This window comes from Struthio camelus, chromosome 3, assembly GCF_040807025.1.
Source record: "Struthio camelus isolate bStrCam1 chromosome 3, bStrCam1.hap1, whole genome shotgun sequence".
NCBI classification, from domain to species: domain Eukaryota; kingdom Metazoa; phylum Chordata; class Aves; order Struthioniformes; family Struthionidae; genus Struthio; species Struthio camelus.
Window position 1 is genome coordinate 34,856,227 of NC_090944.1, and position 17,482 is coordinate 34,873,708.

At 42.0% G+C, this 17,482-nt stretch overlaps 1 protein-coding gene across 1 annotated transcript in view; it reads left to right on the forward strand.

The window, feature by feature from the left end:
• The window catches only part of MLIP (muscular LMNA interacting protein), a 121,557-nt gene that overhangs the window by 93,779 nt on the left and 10,296 nt on the right, over positions 1–17,482 (forward strand). The window lies entirely within an intron of this gene.

Below are 17,482 nucleotides of genomic sequence, written 5' to 3' on the forward strand. Positions count from 1 at the left end.
TGAGAGGCTATATGAGCACATGAACTAGTTTGGGGAAAGGGTACTCCCTTTCAGGAAGGTCCAGGAAGGACCAGGAGCAAGACCTGCCCTCTCAGGAGCAGAGGGGTGGTAGCTTGCTTCAGGCATTTTATGGATCTTTACCATCTGTCTACTCTTAGAGGCGGAGCACAATGTTGAGCACTTGTTTTGCTGGTTTGAAAGCCAGGGCAGCTCCACCCACATGCACAAATAAGCCCATGCATTAACGGACGCATTCAGAAGTTACACTTCAGCTGAATAAAGGTTAGAAATGTGACCCTTAGGCTGGTGACCTCTTGTTCAAAGTCAGAGGTTTTCATGTCCTTTTTACTTCTTATAAAAGCAGAAAAAAATGAAAAAAAAAAACAAACACAATTTATCCCTGAGCTTTGGAGGTTGACAGTAAATATTTGACTTCGGAGAATACATGGATTCATTGTGAGATTTTCATGCTTAAACTTACTGAAAACCAGAAATGCCTTCTGATCCCAAGCTGCTGCATTGCCATTCCTCTGGGAAGAAAGAGGAGAGATACAAGCTGTGAGTTACTGCCTGAGAAGGTCTAATTTGGGCAAACTCAGCGAGGCCCCACTGTAAAGGCTGTGGAAATTCATACCTCCCCTTTGTCAAGGCTGGACATTGATCGTATAATTTTGCTGATGAAGGAATGATGCTGTTGCCAAACTTTGTACCTTCAGACAGAGATAATGATGTTATTAATTTCACTGCCATTCTCAGAAGCTTCAAATTCTGAAATTTGAAGCTAATAATGAAGAACAGTTTAATTATGTCACTTTGGGAAATTATTTCAGGGACCTACTTAGGGGAATCTCATGGGGTAGGGCCCTAGAAGGAAGAGGGGTCCAAGAAAGCTGGTTAATATTCAAGCATCACCTCCTCCAGGCTCAAGATCGGTGCATCCCTCTGAGTAAGAAGTCGAGCAAAGCAGGCAGGAGACCTGCCTGGATGAGCAAGGAACTCCTGACAAAACTCCAACAGAAGAAGGAAGTCTACAGAAGGTGGCAAAGGGGACAGGCCACTTGGGAGGAATACAGGGACGTTGTCAGAGCGTGCAGGGATGCGACAAGGAAGGCTAAGGCCCAGTTGGAATTAAATCTGGCAAGGGATGTCAAGGACAACAAGAAGGGGTTCTTCAAATACATCAAGAGCAAAAGGAAGACTAGGGAAAACGTGGGCCCGCTGCTGAATGGGGCGGGTGCCCTGGTGACAAAGGCCACAGAGAAAGCAGAGATACTGAATGCCTTCTTTGCTTCAGTCTTCACTGCTAAGGCCAGTCCTCAGGAATTCCAGACCCAGGGGACAAGAGAGGAAGTCTGGAGAAAGGAAGACTCTCCCTTGGTGGAGGAGGGTCAGGTTAGAGATCTTTTGTCTAAACTTGACATCCACAAATCCATGGGCCCCGATGGAGTGCATCCGTGAGTGCTGAGAGAGCTGGCAGATGTTATCGCTAGGCCACTCTCCATCCTCTTGGAAAGGTCCTGGAGATCAGGAGAGGTGCCTGAGGACTGGAAGAAAGCCAATGTCACCCCAGTCTTCACAAAGGGCAAGAAGGAGGAGCCAGGAAACTACAGGCCTGTCAGCCTCACCTCCATCCCTGGAAAGGTGATGGAACAGCTCACCCTGCAGGTCGTCACTAAGCATCTGGAGGACAAGAAGGTGATCAGGAGTAGTCAGCCTGGATTCACCAAAGGGAAATCATGCTTGGCCATTCTGATAGCCTTCTGTGATGGGATGACTGGCTGGGTAGATGAGGGGAGAGCAGTGGATGTTGTCTGCCTGGACTTCAGCAAGGCTTTTGACACTGTCTCCCATCACATCCTCCTAGGTAAACTCAGGAAGTGTGGGTTGGATGAGTGGACAGTGAGGTGGCTTGAGAACTGGCTGGATGGCCGAGCTCAGAGGGTTGTGGTGAATGGTGCAGCGTCAAGTTGGAGGCCTGTAGCTAGTGGTGTCCCCCAGGGGTCAGTGCTGGCTCCAGTCTTGTTCAATATATTCATCAATGACCTGGAGGAAGGGACAGAGTGCACCCTCAGCAAGTTTGCTGATGATACTAAACTGGGAGGAGTGGCTGACGCAGCAGAAGGCTGTGCTGCCATTCCGAGGGACCTGGAGAGGCTGGAGAGGTGGGCAGAGAGGAACCTCCTCAAGTTCAACAAAGGCAAGTGCAGGGTCCTGCACCTGGGGAGGAATAATCCCAGGCACCAGTACAGGCTGGGGGTTGACCTGCTGGAAAGCAGCTCTGCAGAGAAGGACCTGGGAGTGCTGGTGGACAACAAGTTAAGCCTGAGGCAGCAATGTGCCCTTGTGGCCAAGAAGGCCAATGGTCTCCTGGGGGGCATGAGGCAGAGTGTTGCCAGCAGGTGGAGGGAGGTGATCCTGCCCTTCTCTCAGCCCTGGTGAGGCCGCCTCTGGAGTGCTGTGTCCAGTTCTGGGCTCCCCAGGACAAGAGAGACATGGCGCTACTGGAGAGAGTCCAGCGAAGGGCTACCAAGATGATGAGGGGACTGGAGCATCTCTCCTATGAAGAAAGGCTGAGGGAGCTGGGCCTGTTCAGCCTGGAGAAGAGAAGATTGAGAGGTGATCTCATCAATGTGTACAAGTATCTGAAGGGAGGGTGTCAAGAGGATGGGACCAGACTCTTCTCCGTGGTGCCCAGCGGCAGGACAAGAGGTAACGGGCATAAACTGAAACACAGGCAGTTCCGTCTGAATATGAGGAAAAACTTCTTTGCTATGAGGGTGCCAGAGCACTGGCACAGGTTGCCCAGAGAGGTGGTGGAGTCTCCTTCCCTGGAGATATTCAAAACCCACCTGGTTGTGATGCCGGGCAATGTGCTCTAGAGGCCCCTGCTTGAGCAGGGAGGTTGGATCTCCAGAGGTCCCTTCCAACCTAAACCATTCTGTGATTCTGTGATTCTGTGATTAATTAATGTATTAGTTTGCCACCAGAATCATAGAACCGTTCCTCACACTTCCTAATAGCCAGATCTGAAAAAAAAAAGTACTGAAGTGCTGAACATCACAGCATACACTTACAAATTCAGCACTTGCCTGTCAGAGTGGATTCATGGTGCTGATACAAGTTCATTGTGAGTGGAGGAGAATTAGGCACCCATATGAAGATGACAATCTTCTAGCGTACTTGCAACTCTCTTCATGGATTTTAGTGCCTGTAATAGGGCTGCAACACCATTTGTGAAACTGGGCTTAGTGCCTAGACAACAGTTTGAAAATTGCAGTGGTTAACTCTAACCACTGGTTTATCAGCATAGAAAGACAGTCATTCTTCCCTTTCCCCTGTGCTCAGTAGTTTGCATTTCTGGCTGCCCACTGGCTAACTTCCAAAGAGTGGGAGGTGTTGCCACTAAGACTGCCCAAAAGTCAGGTAAATTATCTAAGAGTTAAAACTAGGATACCTAACAGTTAGGTGTTCTGCTTTCTGCGCAGAGACTGATGCTTGTCCCTTAGCATTTGGAAAGCACTTAGCAGGTATCTATGTAACTGAGGACATCATTGTTTATACTGTCGCTGATTTTCCCTATTTTTCCTTGGCAGTATTCCCAGTGCTGTTAGGAAGATTCACATTTCTGTTCCCTCTGCCTGCATTTCTTTCCTTTTCTTCCTAATGGCATTGCCTGACAGCATCCTTCCAAAGTCAGGCTGCTGCCCTCCTTCGAGGTGGAGGACTCTGAAGGACTCTTTGAGATTACCTCTTTGTGGAGCGCACGGATTAGCTGAGGTTCCCAGTGACATCAGTTTTAGTAACTTCTCTCTCCTGATTTTCCTTAGAGCTCTGCAGTATCTCCCCTCCCTGCTCACCCTCCTATCTGACACGGAGCACAGGTGACCCTCTGGGTGACAGGATGATGCAGCCAGCTGCACCCACTGACCTTCAGCTTCCCGCCTTGTGTTGAACATACCGTTTTTTGCATGACAAAGGGTAGCTTGTTGGCTCTTCACTTCCCTGGGAATGCCTTCCCCATGTGGAAGAGGCCATTTTTCTTGCAACAAAAGCACTAATTTGTGCTTTGACAGGCAGCTGTTTTCATGCAGATCTGTGGTAACAGTTTTTCATTATTGATCTACATTACCCACATTGATCTACATTACTCTACATATTTTGAATTATACTGTGCACAGGGAGAAAATAATATGTTGCTTTTCTTTGAATGAACATTCATTTTAGCAATATAGAAATGTGACTATTTTTCCAGGCCAAGTTAAAAAGAGATTTAAAAATTGGTAAAGATCCTCTGAAAATGATGTAGAATTATAGCTAATACTTAGCTCTTTATGTCTGAGATTTGGTCATGCTGTATGTAGAGTGACAACAGTGCGCCAACAAAATGTATGTATCAGGGAAAAATCCTATTTTATTTTGTCTTTTTCTCATGATAGCTGGTGTTGTCTTCCTTTTCTTTTCCTAAGGACGTAGGTAACTTCTAGCACTGCCTACTCAGTGGATATGCTCTGTCAAACATTGTTACAGAGTTTATGTTTTCGAGATTCAAAATTGCATAATTAGGCTTCTCGCATTTTTAGATATCCTTAGTGGAGATGATAATTACTCCATCATGAGAAAGAATATTTTTTTCCTATGTCTAGTACATTTCAGTAATGCTCCAGAAATTTCGCAAATATGCTTCAATTTGTTACAAAGAGCACTATAAAATAAATCAGAAGTATATGTAATTTGTTAACAGCACTGACATGATGGCTTCATGAAAGTTTCGATTTGAAATTGGGGAACTAAATCATAGCAAAATATGAAAACAGCCGATAATGAATGTTAGAGAATTCATACATTTACAAATGTTTATGCACATGCGTGTGCATAGGTTCCTTTGTGCTTAAAAATAAGCCACTTTGGGATATGGAAGAACAAGATAAGAATGAACTAAAGGCATATTTGTTAAACTTGGCACAAAGCCATAAGGACAATTTGCCAAATTTTATCACTAATGGAGCTGGGTTTCGGCAGTCTAGTGAAGAGCTGCAGGAGGCCAAGCTGGTGAAGGCTGACTTGCATGAAGTGCCTGTTCCCTGGTACCCTCCCAGCTGCTCAAGACTCTCCGATCTGTTGTTTGCTTGTGCTCTTTCTTTTTGAAGCCTCTGCTCTTTTTGTGGGCAATGCATTAGCTTCTGCTGGAACTAATTGCAGCTCTTGTTACAGATTTTCTGGGTCTCGAGTTTAAAGGCAGAGCAAAGCGAGGAGCACTCTGCCGTAGACTCAGTTGGCCAAGCTGGTGCGAATTTGGGATGTATAGCCACGTCCTGGATGAAACCTAAGCAGGAGATTTATGCCAAAAGCTGGGTATGCCTCCCAGAATCTATCCCAGGTCTTTTGAAAATAAATTGTTTTAAAGGATCTTATCTGTTTTGGGTGCAAAGAGCACATAAATATTGTTTCTTTCTTTCCACATACTGTGTTAAGCACTGACGACTTTCAGTAGTGAAATTTGTTGTGCGTGCCCCTCCAATTTAACTCTTAAATATCTGAAAAGGCTTGCTAGAAACATGTTAAAAAGCCTGAGATGCTCCACATAATAGATAATGGAGGCTTTCTTTTGTAGAACGTATTAATCCAGTGCTCTTTTCGGATTGCTGTTACCTTCAATCTACACTCTCAGAAAGTCTCCCAAAATGTGGCTACTGTATCCTAGAGGAAGTTCCTTCCAGGCTTTCCATTGCTGCCACTTCAACATCAGTTGAGGTGCAGCCCAGTCCAGGAGTCACAGTTTTGATGGGATTTCTACGGCAGCTCTGTGTGTGTGTGTGTGTGTGTGTGTGTGTGTGTGTGTGTGTGTCTGTAAGTATAAACAGGGAGGTGCCAACAAAAGCGGTCAATATAAAGCAATTATATTGGCATGAAGGTAGGGTGCCTTTCCTAGTTAATCATCAAACCCTGTCAAATGTAAGCAAGACCCAAGATGAGACTTCTACTTTCTGTCCAAACCTTCTTTTCTTGCATTCTCTAATCAAAGTTTCTGTATACGTTTCTTTTTTCCATTGGAGACTGCTCTCTTCCACCCTCTGCATCCAGCTAAACTGATCCCTCCAGCTAAGCCCCCTTAGCACCCTGCGTCTGTCTCCCTCGCTGGCTGTCTAACCCCTGGACCTTTCAGTTGCTTCCCTTCCATCCTCTGTGACGTTTCCTATAGTCCTTACAGCCACAACACTTTGTACAACCGGGTGAGCGCAGTGTGCGCTGTAGTTCAAGATTATCGTCAGGCTTTTATCCTCTTAAATCTCAGCAGCATGCAGTCAGCTCATTAAGGTTCAGTTCCAGCAGGTGCTCTGGGAGATGCATCTCAAACATGCCCAGCATCTCCAGCGGCCCTGGAGATAATACTGCTTCTCCTTCATTCCGCAGGACTTGCGTCAGGGTTTACTTCTTCCAGATTGGGTGTATATAAAGGCTAAGATAAGGGTCCCACCCCTCTTTATTGAAACTGTTTATTCTGTAAAGGAGAAATAATTTATTCCTTCCCTCATGCTCAAATCCTTTTAACATTTACCTACACTAAAGTAATGAGCTGTGTTTATATTCTGTTTTGGGGGACATACAGAAGGGAGGCTAAGCTAAGAGAGATATAGCAGAAACTGGGCTCGTGCCAGCAGCTTTACGCTGACAAGCAGCTGTCTCTTGCTGATACAAAGGGAATCACACCCTTATTGACATTTCCGTCTCTTTTAAAACAGTAATGAAGAAGTTAGATAAAATCTCTGTAGTCCAAGGTGGAGATGGCAAAAATATGAAGGCATCAACATGTTTACGTACGGCTGATAGAGCTAGCTGATACTTTCTGTAAGGCCTAAACTGGGCCTACACTCTTTTCAAGGAGCAGAAGGCATGAGGTCTTTATAATACCTCAGGAGAGCCCCAGTGTGGTGTCAGCAGAGCATCTTTGTGGAGGATGGTAAAAAGAGATGCTGTCTGAACCTCTGCAGTTGTGGCCCTCCCACGTCTTCGTTTGCTAACACAGAGTCTGGCTCCAAATGCTCAGACCAATATACTGCAAGGCATAATCCTGCTCTGAGATGTACAGTGCACTTCATCTGGAGAGCAATAGGTTAAAACACAGGCACTAAGCGCTGTTTCTTATCATGGTTTCCTTATTAGAGGCAGTGCCAGGGTGGAATTTGCATTGCTTGTTTCAAGCATATTTGGAGCCCAGTCTACTGTGGAGAGAAATAGCACCTCCGAGAAGTGATTCAGAACACCTATATTAATCATAGTTAGACTACGAAGAACTGTCTGGAAATTCCTTTCTCTACCCAGCGATTTGAAATGGAATTTAGATTAATAGGCACCTGCAATGGTGTCTGAAGTTAGACCCTACAGTCCTGTGGAATTTATAGAGTTTATGATACTTTTTTGTTTATTTATTTGCATGGACACAAAATTAAAAAAAAAAAAAAAACAGCTTTCCATTCTGTCTTTGAGGCATCCTGAGTATCTTTTCACATCTGCTAGGCTGGGTTTTCTTCTCAGTTTTAATTTTTACTAAACTGGGATGACATGTTTATTTAGGCAATAATGATTTTATGATCAAGCATTTTCCAACAAATTTCCTGGTTCATTGGAAGGCATTCACAAGAAGAAACAAACAAACAGAGCGCGTGACCACTGCAGGCAGTCTTTGAAATGAAAGCGGATATTTGCTGTTGCTAATCAAAAAATTGCTAAAAATTCTGTCTTTTCAGCCTACGCTGGAAAGAGAGTGAGGCAGGGAGAAATCATCTGAAGATAATCAGCTAAGGTAGTGTAAACTTTTTTAGTGTACCAAATTAGCATTTTTCTTGAACAGAGGTGTTCTTGCTGAATAATAGCTGAAATAAGGAAATTTTGCTGCTGCTCTGTTGTTTCATAGCATCGTTCATCCAAACCCCTTTTTTTGAATGTGAGGCCTTTAGGACTGCCCAGCTTCCATACTTGCATTCCACACTGTGATAATTACGAGGTCCTCTTCATCCAGAATTCTTCTGTCAAATAAATTTCATTACTCCAATCAACCTTTGTGAGCTTTACAGACAAATAAATACAGTCACACCTCTTTGATGTCACAGGTTCTTGCTGTATTGCATAAATCCAAGAACTACATCGTCTCTCTGATTTCTTTTATTTCCCATATATATCATACTTGGGTCATTTTTTGCTGTGCACTGTTAGGCAAAGTAGGGGTGTTGAGAAGGCGGGGGGTGAAAGGGTGGTGTCAAGAGGGTGAGGCCAATCTCTTCTCCATGGTGCCCAGTGACAGGACAAGAGGCAACGGGCACAAACTGAAACACAGAACATGAGGAAAACTTTACTGTGAGGGTGACTGAGCACTGGCACAGGTTGCCCAGAGAGGCAGTGGAGTCTCCTTCCCTGGAGATATCCAAAAGTTGCCTGGAGGCGATCCTGGGCAATATGCTCTAGGTCACCCTGCTTGAGCAGGGAGGTTGGACTAGATGATCTCCAGAGGTCCCTTCCAACCCCAGCCATTCTGTGATTCTGTGATTCTGTGAAAGTACGTCATATGATTTTCCTGTAAGCTTCATACATTTGTAAGCAGATCCTTCCTACTTTTAATTTTTTTAATTTTTCTTTATTTAAACCTGCAGCTTTCCAGGGTTGAGTAGCTGCATCCATAGCCCAGAGGTTTTTCTCAGTCACTGCAGAGTGCAGTACCCTACTGAAGGAAAGCTCAGAGGATCATTGCATTTTACTTCAAATAATTGTCTACTAGCATTTCTGAGTGGTTAGGTCATTAGGGAGCTAATCAGGAGACCTGTGCTCTAGATGAGGCCCTAATACTTATCTGCTGTCTTTTAAGGTCATTTAAGGAGAAGAGTTCACATCTGTGGGCTTCTGATTCCCTTCCCACTATTATTTTTCTAGATGTGTATGTGAAATAAACTCCTGACTTAGGTAAAAAGCACATACAGTGATAATGCTTGCGTTTCTCCAGAAAGATCCCTAAATTTAGTTAATGTTGCAGGTTACGTTCAGTAAGCTGGTCAATATTTGTGTATTACTTCTTCCCATAACCTTATCTTCTGCACCACCCAATTGCAGCCTGAGCTATTCATTTTTTAAAAACAAATAATTTAGTTTGTTAGCATAAATAACAAGTAGTAGTAACAGTATAATACAGTTGACACAATAAAATACAGTAGACAGAGCATCAGGCCTTGAAACTGTTAGACCTGTCTGTAAATGACATAAATAATGAGGACTGGCCTTTTGGGAATTTATGTCTATTCTCTACTAAAGTTAGACCATCACCTGCAAATTCCCTAGGGTTTCCTCCTCTGCACTGCTTGCCTAACTGAGTAAGGGATAAGGTGTGCTATTATTTGTGTGCCGCCTTTCCAGCAAGCCAGTACACACAAGGCCAATGTCAAGATAGTCAGTCTATACACATATTAGTCCAATTTATGTAGATCAAAGCAACAAAAGCTTCATCTCAATGAATTGTCCAAGAAAACATTAAGGAGGAAGTTAAATTTCTAAATATAGGTATATATTGTATTTTGCTTCATCTTCCACTAGAGGGCAAAACCCACTGTCATAAATTCTTTCTGTCATTTAAAATATATTGTAAATACACTGTTCAGAATGGACAGGATGTTTCTGTGAATGGAATTGCTACTCTTTGTGTGCACATTCACTTGAAAACTACCTTATAAAAGCATTCCATTATAAATGAATTTTTTTAAAAAACAGAATGATCACCTTTCCATGTCTTAGATTAGGGAGGCTAGATGTGGTGAGCTCCTAAAATCGGTGTCATTTAATCTGTTGGCTCAGGACATAAGAAATAGCAGCTGTCTCCATTTGAAATACTTTATTGAAAAGCAGACAAGGATATTGTTTAGGCAGACTGGACTCAATGTCAGGTTATTTCTGTTTGAGCTACCTGGATCTACATGGATCTTCATAAGCAGATGTAATTACACAGATGAAGCTGAAGGATAGAACTGGCAGGATTTATGGATTATAAGTGTTCAGACTGATCACGTGCATAAACTGTGCCCCAGATCATTTCAAAAAGTGGTTTTGGCTTTGATGCAAGGCAGCAGCCGCTACCAAGGTGTTATGTCTGTCCTTCTGCTTGTAGAAGAGTGGGGAAGGCTCTCTCCTCTCCTCTCCTCTGCGTATACATAACTCGCTAAAATATTTGCTTGCTAAATAAAAACATGTTGCTCATTCAAATGAGCTGATTCTATTCTTTCTAGTTCTATCATCCCCCTTATCCTCTCCCTCTGCCCCTGGCATCAAGCACAGTGGCTCTTATTTACACTTCTAGGTCTTGAAAAGCTGCACCTTTGACATGGCTGTCATTAGTCATACTGTTATGGTGGGCTTTGGGTATCTTTGTCTTTTTCTGTTTCCTTTACTCAACAGACCCGTTTAAATATGCAGGAGTCCTGGACTCCCGTCTTCTGGAATAACATAGTTATATTGCAATTGAAGTTTATATTACAATTTTATCCTGATCCTTTTGATTGGGATAAAAAAACCTCAGAAAGGTAGACTTGCAGTATTGCAGCGATACAGAGCCTAAGGTAGTGTTTATCTATATAGTCAATCCCGAAGCACATTTCTGTTGGAAATCCCTCCTGCCTTTAAGTGAGGACTGTGCACGTAGCAGAAGAGCTGCCAAAACAAGTGAATAGCCCAGTAGGAGAGTGTCTTCTGGTGCTTCCCGGGGCTCCTCAGGAGGAAAAGGCATCTCTTTCTCTGGAGGGAAAATAAGTCTCTGCTAGTTGTATTGCTTGCCTAAAGGGGAGAGGGGGCCCAGGGTGCGTGGTCACTGTGCATACCCCGACGTACCAAGGAAGTCGAATTTTTTCTCTCTGATCCTGAGAGACATCCCGTTGTAACCAGTCAGATGATCTTCTTCCGTGCAGAGTAACTGCACGGTGATGCAAGAAATCAGGAGAACACGCAACTTGACGAACATGCTGCCTTCCACAGGCTTCCATTTTTGCAAGTGTCAGTTCTCCTTGTTGAGCCTCTGGAGAGGCTCAGCCCTTGATCCTGCTCCTGACAGCTTCCACCTGAAGCATCTGCTACATACCAGGTGCTAGCCCAAGGGAGATTTCACAACTATTTCTGTCCATCAAATCAATTACCGAAGCTCTAAAGCGTATGCAGACACAATTATCTTAAATGTCTGTCAGGGCAAAGAGTATAAGATTCTGAGAATCTGGTAGTAATTTAGAAGGAAAAAGGCATGAACTGTTCAAGTGAAAAAGGCAGGGTAGGAGATAGGGTAGCTCTCACAGCTGGCAGCAGGCACTCAATCCCTATTGACTTTCAAACTACCTTTTCTGTTTCTGTCAGCAAGGGCCGAGTACAGCTCAGATGTATCCTTCTGAAAATATCCCTGTCAGTTAAATATTTAGTGGCAAAGTCTTGAAAATGGATTGGAGGGCATATGTCTTTTGAAAGAGTTATGGAAAGTGTTAAAAATTTTCCCATGTCTTTAACCTGATAAGATTTTACTTATATGAATAAAGGTCGCAGGACCAGGCTTGCAGAGAACAAGTTTTCTTTAGTATTCAAATTTGAGCTCAAGCCAATTTCTTTTGTTTTCATGGACCTAAATGGAGTCTTGCTAAAATCAGTAAGTGTTGTCCTATTAAAAGGGTCAACCTTGCATAATAATTCACAGGTCTGCAGGCTTATATGTGTGAAGAATATTTAAAAGCAATTTTTATTACACTTAAAATGGAATCAGCGATGTTTACCTCACCATCCATTCTCCCACTCACTGGAGTTTGTATTCTGATTAATAGTAGCATAGTGGGAATTGACATTCTGTGAATGCAGCAGCCTTTCAAGGTTGCCATGGAAAAGCACTTTTCCCCCACACATCATCCCAGCTGCTTTTATTTCGAGAAGAGAGTTTCTGTCTCTCTTTTGAACTTTGATATTTAAATACTGAATTTCCACATCTGTGCTTGTGTAGGTGTATTGTCATTGATCAACCTTGTACTATCTGTGATCCAGAACAATTGCTTTCGTGCTTTAAAATAAATTGGAGGCAAACAAGGTAGTTTATTAGTGCTCTGCTACAAACTGGACCTCTTAGCTGGCAAAATATTAATTCTTAATAGTGTCACGTCTCCTTTGCGTATTATTTTGTGGCATTGCTTGGGTTTAGTGAGCTATTTTGATCATAACATGCTTACATGACATTTCTGTCTTTGGACATGGCTTGGCAGTGCCTGCAGAAAATTCCTCTAGAGTTCTTGCTTAGTACATCTTTAAAGAAAGAGGATTCTGCCAAAGCACTTTACAAGGATCTTAATTTGGTAATCAATTGTTTTCTTCAAGGCCACCAAATTAATAGCAGAACATGAAGGTAGGTAGCTTAAAGTCAACAGGAGGCACAACAGCATGTGGAGAGCCGTCAGGTCTTGCACTGCCTGGACAGAGCTCTGCTACATGCAGAAACAGCTCTTCTAAAAGAAAAAGGGAAATGGTTATTCTACTGCTCCTTTTGGCCTGGACAGTTGGGCGATTCTGAGAGCCTTGCTGTCTTGTTTCCGTTAGGAGAAGCTGTTTGTTGATCATGGGAGCCAAGTATTTCTTTGGTGTAATTCTGTTCATTTATAAAACATGCAGACAAAACGTTGTTTTCTTGAACACCCTAGGAGCAAACCGGAGCAGGCACTTTCCATACTTAAAAAACTAAATGTGCTTTCCTGTGAACACTGTGCCCAGAAGTCTCCAGATTTCCTCTTGAAACGATACTTACAGTTGCTTCATTTGCTTTCCACCTGGTCAATCGTATGGGCTATCTTTGTTAGGGCATCTTAAAACAGTCTCAGACCTCAAAAGGTACTTTAAAATGTTCTTCGTCCATGCTAAAAAAGTCTTCAGCTAATTTAAAACTTGAGGTCAGTGCTTGTATCTGGTCTTCTAGGAAGACTGTACGTATTGGATTTCAGGCAGGTATATTTTTAATATGTAAAACAATATCAAATATAAAAGAAAATCAGACCTGGCTCATGAGTTATCCCTGATCTATCTTTATCTTAGCCTTCTATATCTTCATGTTATTATGTGAGCGTGCACCTTAGAAGAACACCAAAGGAAACACAGCGGTGCAAATAATATACCGCTCCCAACCACTTCCAGTGTCTCTGACAGTCAGATTACACAGGGGATTGCATGACGTGCCTGTTGCTGATGGGACCAGACTTGGCATAACTTGGAAGTTGCTCCTAATGCTAAGGTCCTAATCCACAGAGGTACAACTCCATTTCTAAGGGAATCTGAAAGCACAGAAAATAGAAATATTAAAATTAATCTCTAATAAAAATGATTTCTCAAATGAGAGCTGCATTCTGGGGAAATATTGTCTCTTGTAACATAGTAATAAAAACAAAACCACTCAGACTTAAAGATCATTATTAACAGCCAAAGCAAAAATATATTAAAGAATGAAAAATGTCAAACAGAATTTAGTGGACAGAAGACCTATGTGAGGGAAAAAAGAGGGAATTGTATGCTTTTTTGCTGAAGAACCGAGAGTAAAAAAAGGATGCAGATTCAAACCCACAAACTCCAAACGAAAAATTCAAAATGTTAGGCCTCACTGAACACAATGTTTCTAGAGATTGTAAATAACTCCTCAGAGGTACTGAGGAAAAGGACATAGTGAAATCTGATGAACCTTTGGAAATTCTGTATTTCAAAGGACAAGTTAGTACGATTAGAATTCACTTAACTTTTATTACAACTATTGATATAATGGGTACTCTGAAATATGGCCCTAATTAATTCTACTTCTAGCTATGCTAAAAAGCTATTGTATAAAATACAATTAGTTCTGGTCAACTTCCCTTTACTTATAGATTGATTTAAAGAAAACAGTGTTTACCTGTATTACTGAGATGTTCAAAGGAATCCTTATTGCAAAATCTTGTAACTACTGCAGACCCTCGTATGTGGATATAAATATTTAGTCACACCCCCTCTAGTGGGTATTGTCCTGTGAGAAAACGTGAGAGAATAATGTTTGTGACGGGGGATCCCTCTTGTGCAGGTACTTATGGATGTGTAGAGAGAGTTTTGAAATCTTCAGGTAAAAATTGGACAGAAACAGTGGTGTATAATAAGGATCTGTGAGTCAGACAGCATGTTTTGTTGCTGAAGGCACAATATAAATTTCTGCTGTGATCACTATACGTTATATTTCACTTTATTGCGAGACGAAAGGTACAAAAGAATTGATTGCTTAACGGACTGAATCTTTGAAGTTGATTTTATAACGCGTCATTTCAGAGAGACTACATGTGTCATAATTACAAACGGTCTGTTTCCATTTTTATGTTTTCTCTCTCTTTAGTTGGAGGTCGTTCTTGTTCTGCTGCTGTAGGTGTTTTACCATTTATACGCTGCCTTTCATGGGCTTATGTTTGGAAAAAGCGGTTATCTGCAAAATGAGTTTGTACAAAAAGTTTGCTTGTTATGCCTGTGTAAATAAATACTTTTAGTCTTTGAACTAATGAAAAATTAGTGGGTTTTTTTCCTATAGTAGGATGACTGACGCTATGTTTCATAAGAGTCTAGAGTACCTCATTTATTTTCAAAGTGGATTAAAAGCTTGTATAGGAATATTTTCTAATTACTACGGTTGAAATATTGTTATTTCTTCTGTACATTATCTCTCACTGGTTACAAAGAGTTTTAAACCTGTGTCTTAATTAGCAAAGGTTGCAGACCCTCTAGAGAGTGACTGAGAATTATGAAAAAGGTCTTACACTGAGAACACTTCAGAAAGCTTCGTCTTAGTTCAGAGACAGCTGTGATTCACAGCACAATAAAGATAAACTGACCTTTTAAAGGCAAATATGTCTTGCTGATTACTCTACAGAGCTAAATGAACAAAGGTCTAACTAAAATGTTATATAACAATCTCTTTTCTGAGCCTTGGCTGAGCCTGTAAGAGGGTATTTAGGCCAGGTAGATAATTTCCATTTGAACTTACATGTTGCGAATATTTATATATTGTTAGCATATTCTGCCACTGCCACCCCCAGTACAACTTTTCATAGCCACAAATACAGATTTGCTTAGTTTGCTCTTTCACTGTCCTTATAAATAGTGAAGAAAATGTCACATTACCAGAAAACTAGGCAAGATTTGGAAAAACTAAGAATAATTAATTTAACCTTATAAGAGTAATGCCAAATTTTATAACTAGCAAAAGAAACAAGAATAGAAGTTACAAAAATAATGTCCTCATATTCAGCCATAAACAGACGCAGTCCTTTTAAATTTGTAGAAAAAAACATAGGGCTTTCGCCAGCGGCTTTAACTTGGGAATGGAGGACTGCCAGTGACAGTGCTTGACGAGGTCTCACTAAGGCAGCACATCAGTAAAAAGTCCATAGTCTAATAACTTACATTCACACTTCAGATCTTGCAGACATGGGCACATTCCTGTACATCTCTGAGGGGAGATAGCAAGTCACACATTGTCTGGTAAGGAACAGTTAAGCCCACCTCATTCTTCCTACTTTGCATTTCTGGTATTTTTAAGCAGATTACTCTGCGGTTGATTGCAATCTTTGCAGAGAGATGACCTTCATACTCTGGGCGTCTTTTCCCTCTGTTTAGGGCCCTAAGTTCTGCTGGGATTCAGGTAAGAGGCTGAGTTTAATTGTTTAGGCTAAAAGCTCTGTTAAGCGTCCTCTGAACTCCCTGAGCTGAGCACAGATTATGATGCTCTCTTTCAGTACTTGCCCAGGCAGTGAGAGACCGGGTTTTAATGCCCTTCTTAGCCTGTAGTAGCTCAATCTTCTCTCTTTCTTCCAAAAGAGTTAGGCCCTTACCTGCTGAGCTACAGAAGTCAAGTGCCCTGAGACAACGTTTTCCATCCTGCTTGTGGGACTGGAGTAGTGTGCACTCAAAAACACAAAAATCATATGTGTAAGGAAAAATCAGGGAGGAAGGAATAACATCCTGTAGCTCCTATTGGTTAAGCTGTGGAAGGGCAAGTGTGGGGCCTCTTCTACCGCAAGAGTTACACATCGGAGTACTTTGTCACTTGATTAAAATAAGCCATAGAAAAGGCCTTCATGTTCTCAGCTGAATGCCCAGGCCAAGTTGGTCGGCTCCTGCACAGCTACTCAGAGGCAGAGCTGTGAGATTCCAGAAAAAAAGAGACAACCTCCATTTTGGGACCTCTACCACTGACCGTTACTTCAGCAGGAGGGATGCTAGGCTGGAGGGACTAGGCTTACGTGCTCTATATTCACTAAAGCACTACTTAAAGTCTTTTGTAAATCTAGCCAGAAGTGACTTTTTTAAGGTTAGGCAGCATGTCCTTGCAAAATCAGGTCTCCAACTATCCAACTAGTAGACTGTACAGACTCTTCTATGGCAATTCTTGAGGGATTTTACATGAGAAAAGCTTTGTGAAAGAGGACTTCAGAAGACCATATTGTTCAGTTTGCCCCCCAGATTTAAGTCTGTATTGACTTTTTTCTGTTATTAATCAGTTAAATCCTTGTTTGCCTCTCACTTGTCTTCCTCAATTGAGCCTCATAAAGTATTCAGTATTAAGAGTGTCTGTGCAGGAAATATAGATAATTTTCTCTCTCTAAGAAGACTGTTATACATGACGGTATTCATGACTCTTTAGTATGAAAATAAGATGTTACCAAAATAAAGGAAGAAAAGTAATGTCTTGGACAAAAAGATCATCATTTTTGTCAGGTCTAGGGAGGGAGTTGAGAGCTCGTACTCAAGAAACAAGGTGAGGCAGAATCATGACTCGGAGAGACATTTCAGGTTGATGTAGTAGACAGTGAGTACCAGGAAGAAAGGCCAGGACGAGGTAGCACAATAAAAGTGCATTTTTCATGGGTTAGCTCTTTATGCAACTTGAGACAAACAGTTGTTGCCTTCTCAGGTCTCTTTTCTCAGATCTCTATTCCTTCTTACAAGCAGTGAACTATTCTCAGGGAGATTAGAAAGTAAATAGAAAATGATTAATATATTCTCTCTTCTCTTTGTGATTAATCTTTATCACTTTTCCTGGAAAACGGATATGCCATATTCTAGTGAGACAAAAAGTAATTCATTTCTAGAGTTCATTTCCATGAAATAACCTTGCCAAGAAGTCCCTGGGTGTTGCTAGAACTTTGTGACTCACCGAGGACCGCCCAGCCTTAGCAGCTGCAGGATGCTGGCTTGGGGTACGAGGCATTTATCTCCCACAGAGGTTGTTAAACACCTCCTGTATTTATTGTGAAGGGCTAGGCTGTGGCAGCAAGGTGACGCAGGGTCTGTGGGCTGCAGTGGTACCTTGCTGGCTCCTTCCAGCCTTCTCTTTCCACAGCTCTAAAACCTCAACATTTTCAGAGGCATTTACTCTAAAAAATGAGGTCTCTATTTCACTTTGAATATTAAAACCTCACAACCTGTGATCTTA